A 6,880-nucleotide genomic window follows, 5' to 3' on the forward strand; every position below is an offset into this window, starting at 1 on the left:
CTCCCGCTTGATGAACTCGATCTTCATGGAGTACTTAGATAAGTTCGTCGTGGTTTACCTCGATGATATTCTTATTTACTCAAAGAACGAGGAAGAGCATGCTGAACATCTTAGACTTGTGTTAGAAAAACTCAGAGAGCACCGCCTTTATGCCAAGTTCTCCAAGTGTGAATTTTGGTTGCCAGAAGTGACCTACCTAGGCCACGTAATTTCTGGTAAGGGCATTGCTGTCAATCCCGAGAGAGTCAAGGCCGTTCTTGATTGGAGTCCACCTGAGACCATTAAACAAGTTAGGAGTTTCCTTGGTCTAGCCATCTATTGTCGCCGCTTTGTTGAAAATTTCTCCAAAGTAGCCAAACCCCTCACGGAACTTCTCAAGAAAGATAAAAAGTTCGAGTGGTCCCCACAGTGTGAGTACAGTTTTCAGGAACTGAAAAGACGCCTAACTTCTGCTCCCGTACTTGTGCCACCGGATTTCACAAAGGACTTTGTTATCTATTGTGACGCCTCACGACAGGGACTAGGTTGCATTCTTATGCAGGATCGTCATGCGTTTGCCTATGCATCTCGGCAGTTGCATCCACATGAGGATAATTATCCTACACATGATCTAGAGCTTGCAGCCGTAGTCTATGCACTCAAGACCTGGCGACATTACCTTCTTGGTAAACGTTGCAATATCTACACCGATCACCAGAGTCTCAAGTATATCTTCACCCAACCGGATCTGAACCTTAGGCAAAGACATTGGTTGGAGTTGATCACAGATTATGATCTAGGGATTACCTACACCCCAGGGAAAGCCAATGTCATGGTTGATGCTCTAAGCCGTAAATCCTATTGCAACAATCTCATGTTGCAGCAAGGCCAACCACTTCTCCATGAGGAATTCTGTAAGCTTAATCTTCACATTGCTCCTCACGGATTCCTTTCTACCTTGGTGGCGAAACCTGATCTTGAAGATCGGATTGTCGCTGCTCAAAAGCAAGACACAGGAATTTCTCGGATCAAGAGAAACATTAAGAAGGGAGTTGGTGGATGTTTCTCTATGGATGATCGTGGTGTTGTTTTCTTTGAGAATCGCTTGGTGGTTCCCAAGAATCAACATCTGCGACAATTGATTCTTAAGGAGGCGCATGAATCTCCTCTCACGATTCATCCCGGTAGCACTAAGATGTATCAGGACCTACGCCAGAGGTTCTGGTGGACTAGGATGAAGAGATAAATCGCCGACTTCGTTGCTAATTGTGACGTATGTCGTCGTGTTAAGGCAGAGCATCAAAGGCCTGCTGGCACCCTTCAGCCTTTAGCTATTCCTGAATGGAAATGGGATAAAGTTGGTATGGACTTCATCACCGGCTTTCCCAGGACCAAGAGAGGGAATAACGCTATCTTCGTAGTCATTGATCGTCTTTCCAAAGTGGCTCACTTCCTTCCTGTTCGAGAGAGTATCACTGCTAGTCAGCTTGCTGACTTATACATTTCTCGAATAGTGTCACTTCATGGTGTTCCACTAGAGATCAATTCAGACCGTGGCAGTCTTTTCACTTCTCATTTCTGGGAGAGTTTCCAAACTGCCATGGGAACCCATCTTTCCTTCAGTACCGCTTTCCACCCTCAGTCGAGTGGTCAGGTGGAACGGGTCAACCAAATTCTCGAAGACATGCTTAGAGCTTGCGTTATCTCATTCGGTATGGATTGGGAGAAATGTCTTCCTTTTGCCGAGTTTGCTTATAACAATAGCTATCAATCCAGCCTCAAGAAAGCTCCTTTTGAGGTTCTCTATGGACGAAGATGTCGAACACCTTTGAACTGGTCAGAAACCGGTGAAAGACAATTCTTTGGACCGGACATGATCCAGGAGGCAGAAGAGCAAGTTCGCATCATTCGTGAGAATTTGAAAACAGCCCAGTCTCGTCAGAAAAGCCAGTACGATCGTCATCATAAGGATATGACTTATCAAAATTGGCGACAAAGCTTACCTTCGGTTTACTCCCTTGAAGGGTACCCATCGTTTCGGTATCAAGGGCAAGTTGGCTCCTCGTTACATTGGTCCTTTTTGCATTCTCGCTAAACGAGGAGAGGTTGCCTACCAGTTGGAACTACCCCCACATCTTTCTCGAGTTCATGATGTCTTCCACGTCTCTCAACTCAGGCGCTGCTTCTCGGATCCCATCCGCGGAGTGGACCACGAAACGCTTGATCTCCAAGATAACCTCACATACCGAGAGTACCCGGTTCGCATTCTCGATCAAGCAGAGCTTGTCACTCGACGTCAGAACATCAAGTTTCTCAAGGTTCAGTGGTCTCATCATTCCGAGAGAGAAGCTACTTGGGAGCGAGAAGATCGTCTTCGACTGGAGTACCCCGCTTTCTTTCCGTCGACCCCTGAATCTCGGGACGAGATTCTTTCAAGTGGGGGCGAGTTGTCACATCCCTAGTTCTGGTATGCTCAAGGCTAGCTAGTCCTTTGTGCATCATGTTTAAATTCCATTTAATTTGAAATGAGGATTTGTGAAACCCTCAGAATCATTTTTGGAAATGACCTAAATAAAAATTGCTCCAAAAAGGTCCAAGAAAATGTTCATGTTGCTCTCTGAAAATATTGGTCAGAGGTAAAATTCAAACAAATATTTTAGGAGCTCATGGATATTTAATTTTGGCCATTTGGATTAATCCGATAATTATTTGCTTTGGATATATATTGTTATATATATAAAATATGGTCCAAAAACTATGCCATTTATTAAGGAGCTCTGGAATAATATAGTTAGCTCCTACAAAAATTGGCATAAGGTAATAAAATGATTTAGTATTTTAATTAAATCAAAACATATGTCAGAAAAATAGAAAAGAAAACAAAAATGTAAAATGCTTACCTGTGCAGCCCAGCAGCAGCCAGCGCCGGCCCAGCCCACTGGCCCCTCCTCTGTCCTCTTCGTCCTCGACAGGAGGATGGGCGCGTGCCCGACGCGCGCGCGCCGCCGCGCCACGCCACCAGCCTCCCTGCCTGCCTGCCCTCTCCCCTCCTCGTCTGGATGCCCCGGGAGACGCCACGCGGCCCCTCGACCGTCTCCCACTCTCTCGTGTCTCTCCCTCGTCCGCTCTCTCCCTCCCGAGCACCACCGAGCGGAGCTCGTCGCCGCCGCTCATCGCCTACGTAGCCACAGCCTCCCCCTCGCCTCTCCGACACGCGCAGAAGCTCCGCCACGACTTCCTCGTCTCCTCCATCAAGCCACAAGACGTCGGACGTCCTGTGGAGCCGCCGTCGCCATCGTCTTCCTCCTCGGACGCCGCCGACCGCCGACTCCGATTCACCGTCTCCAGTGCGTCCCCGAGCCCGCTTCGACGCCCGCTGCAACCGCGGTGAGCTCCGCCACCGTTCCCCTCTCTCCATTTAGTTGCCCGCACGCCGTAGCCCTCCTCCCCACCACGGCCGAAGCTTCCCGCCGCCGTTCATGTCGCCGCCGTCGCCCTGGCCACTGCAGCTTGCAACCAAGCGCGTCACCGTGCTCCTGGTGACGCCAGGAGGCCGTAGAGCCTCTCCGCTCACTTCCCCCGTGCCTCGCAGCACCCGCGCGCACCTGGCCGAACTCCGGTCGCCGCCCAAGTGGTCGCCGCCGGCGATATAGACCGTCTCCGGTGAAACGGAGGGCGCCACTGGATGCGCGCGAGCCTGGGCTTCGCGTAGGTGCTCTCCGCCGCGCGATTGGTCGCCGGAGCGACGATCCCGCAGCCCTCCGCCGCGTTCAGGCCTCGCCGGCAGCTTAACGCCGGTGGGGTTGACCGTTTGACCTCGCCGGGCCGTCAGGTGGGCCCCGTGGGTCAGGTGATTAGCCTAAGGCTAATCACCGTTAACTAACCCCCCCTGACACTGACCAGTGGGCCCCAGCGCCACTAATCCTTTAGTTAGGATTAAACTAACCTTGTTTAACCCCCTGTCACTGACGTGTGGACCCCACACGTCAGGTTTGACCAGTCAGTGCTGTTGACTTGCTGACGCAAGCATGACGTAGTGCTGACGCAATTATTTATTTTCTGGATTTAAAATAATTCAGGAAATTCTAGAAAATGATTTAAACTTCAAAAATTCATAGAAATACAACCGTAGCTCAGATTGAAATAATTTATATATGAAAAATTATCAGAAAAATGTAATCTATTCATCTGTACTAGTTTCGTGCATGACAAACCAACTTATACATGCTGAATATGAGAAAACACATTATGGCATATTAAGAGACTTATTTTAGAGTTGCATTTGAACATTTGGTTCAAATGGACTTCATCCAAATATAATGCTAGCTGCATTAGCACAATCAGCATCACATCTTCATGCCATGTTCATGCATCATTGTGTTGCATATGCTTGTGTTTTGATTGTTGGCACCGTTCCTTCTCGATAGGTCCTGCTCCGGAGACGTTCCAGAGTACTTGTCCCTGAAGCAGTGCCTCCCTTGTTGATTTACCAGGCAAGCAAACCCCCCTTGTTCATTCCGATAAAATCCTACTCTCTCGCTCCTGCTCTCAGTTATTGCATTAGGACAACAACGATTCATCTGCTACTTTGTGCTGCGGTAGTTGAACCCATTCCTCTGCATGACCTGTCATTGCCACAGTAAATAGTTGAAACCCACTAGCATGTGTAGCAGTTGATTGAAGCCATTGTTGTGTTCTTACCATGCTATGCCTGCTATTGCTTGGAGTTGTGTCAGGTCTGATTCATTGGGAATGAATTGGAGTGTTACGATATGTTCTGGTGCTGAGAGTTAAGTGTGTGAACACGATTTGGTAAAGGTAGCGGTGAGAGGCCATGTAGGAGTACATGGTGGGTTGTCTCACTGGAACCGTCCTCAAGCACTGAGTTCTATGTATGTTGTCCAATGACTTGATACTACCACACATTGGGCTCCGGGCGCTTCAAGCCCTCTCGACTTATTAGCCAACTTGGTCTCTGTCCAGGAGTCGCAACTAGTTTCTGGTGTTTGTAGGTAGTGCTATTTTTCTACCAAGTGGCATCCAGCAGGGTGGGCTTGGGACAGACTAGGCACACGTGGCCTGGTGTACCGAGTGGCACCCGGATGGTGGGCTCGGGAACCCTGCACACATCGTTTGGGGCCGTGAGCGAAACCCCGGCCGGATCTCCTTGCGGATGGAACCCGAATAGGCGATAAACCTGGACTAGAGTCTTGTGTGGTTAGTCTGGTCATGGCTGACACCCTCGCCAGGCTTCCGCTTGAAGGTTGCCGAGATACATGACGTGTACATGGCGGTAAGTGGCGAGAGCGTGTGTGAAGAAGTACACCCCTGCAGGGTTAACATGATCTATTCGAATAGCCGGGTCCGCGGTTATGGACTTCTTGGATGCTTACATGGTACATAGACAACTTGAAGTGGATACTATAAAATGCTCAAGACAAGTGTGAGTGCTATGGATGGCCTTCTCGTAGGGAGACGGGGATGAATCCATAGTAGTGTATTGTGTGGTGATTAGTGGACTCGTGTGCGCCATATCACCTCAAGAGTTCTGGTAGTCGTAGAACAGGTTAGCCACAGAGTCAAAGCTGGCTTGCTGCAACTAAACTCCACATTACTCTCTTGATACAAGTGCATGTATGATAGGATCTGATGTAAGTCTTGCTGAGTACCTTTGTACTCATGTTGCTTTATTTATGTTTTTTCAGCGGAGACTTCGGTCTTACTAGTGTTCTCTTGGACTTCGACAAGTAGCTTGTACCTCAGCTACGATCTTGATCGGACGTTGTAGATAGTCAGGCTTTCAGCCTTTTTCATTTATAGATGTCTGTACTCAGACATGTAATGCTTCCGTTTGTTGCTTGATTGCTCTGAATGTTGGGTCATGTGACCCCTGTTTGTAATAAATGCTATGATGGCTATTCTGAGCCTTTATCTATATGAGTTGTTGAGTTATGTTGTGATGCCATGTTGTACAACACATACTTGCATGTTATGCGTACGTGTAATGTGTATTGCTATGTGTGGGATCTGACTATCTAGTTGTTTATCCTTAGTAGTCTCTCTTACCGGGAAATGTCTCCTAGTGCTTCCACTGAGCCCTGGTAGCTTGCTACTGCTCCGGAACACTTAGGCTGGCCGGCATGTGTCCTTCTTTGATCCTGTGTCTGTCCCTTCGGGGAAATGTCACGCGATGAATACCGGAGTCCTGTTAGCCTGCTATAGCCCGGTTCACTGGAGTCCTGTTAGCCCAGTGCTACAGCCTGGATTCACTCGCTGATGACCGACACGTTCGATGCTGGGTCATGGATGCCTGTCCCTGTAAGTTAGTGCCACTTTGGGTTTACGACTAGCCATGTCAGCCCGGGCTCCTTATCATATGGATGCTAGCGACACTGTCATATACGTGTGCCAAAAGGCGCAACCGGTCCCGGACAAAGGTAAGGCGACACCCGTGGGGATACCGTGCGTGAGGCCGCAAAGTGATATGAGGTGTTACATGCTAGATCGATGTGGCATTGAATCGGGGTCCTGACACACCTTGTGCGAAGGTTTCCTCGGCGTCCTCCCCACCATCGAGCTTTGGGGGGAGTTTTTCCAATCCAAGCTCGGCACGGTCGTCGGAGGCGTGCCGGCTCCATGAGGCGCCTTCATCGCCATGCGGAGGTCCACCGCCGACAACCCATTACCTCCTATCGCGCTGATCCAGTCGGTGAAGCTCTGGCAAAAGTCTTATTTTTACGTGAAGAACGTCGCCCCGAACGGTGACTACGTCAACTTGCCGGCTTACGTAGCCGGCCCGCCGCCTGGGAGGCAGCCTTCGTGGTCCTTCCGGGCCAGGTCGCTGACTGGAGCTGGTGCCGTCGCCCGGCTTCGGGTGCTGATCCAGTCGGAGCGTCTGACT

This window comes from Triticum dicoccoides, chromosome 1B (assembly GCF_002162155.2).
Source record: "Triticum dicoccoides isolate Atlit2015 ecotype Zavitan chromosome 1B, WEW_v2.0, whole genome shotgun sequence".
NCBI lineage: Eukaryota > Viridiplantae > Streptophyta > Magnoliopsida > Poales > Poaceae > Triticum > Triticum dicoccoides.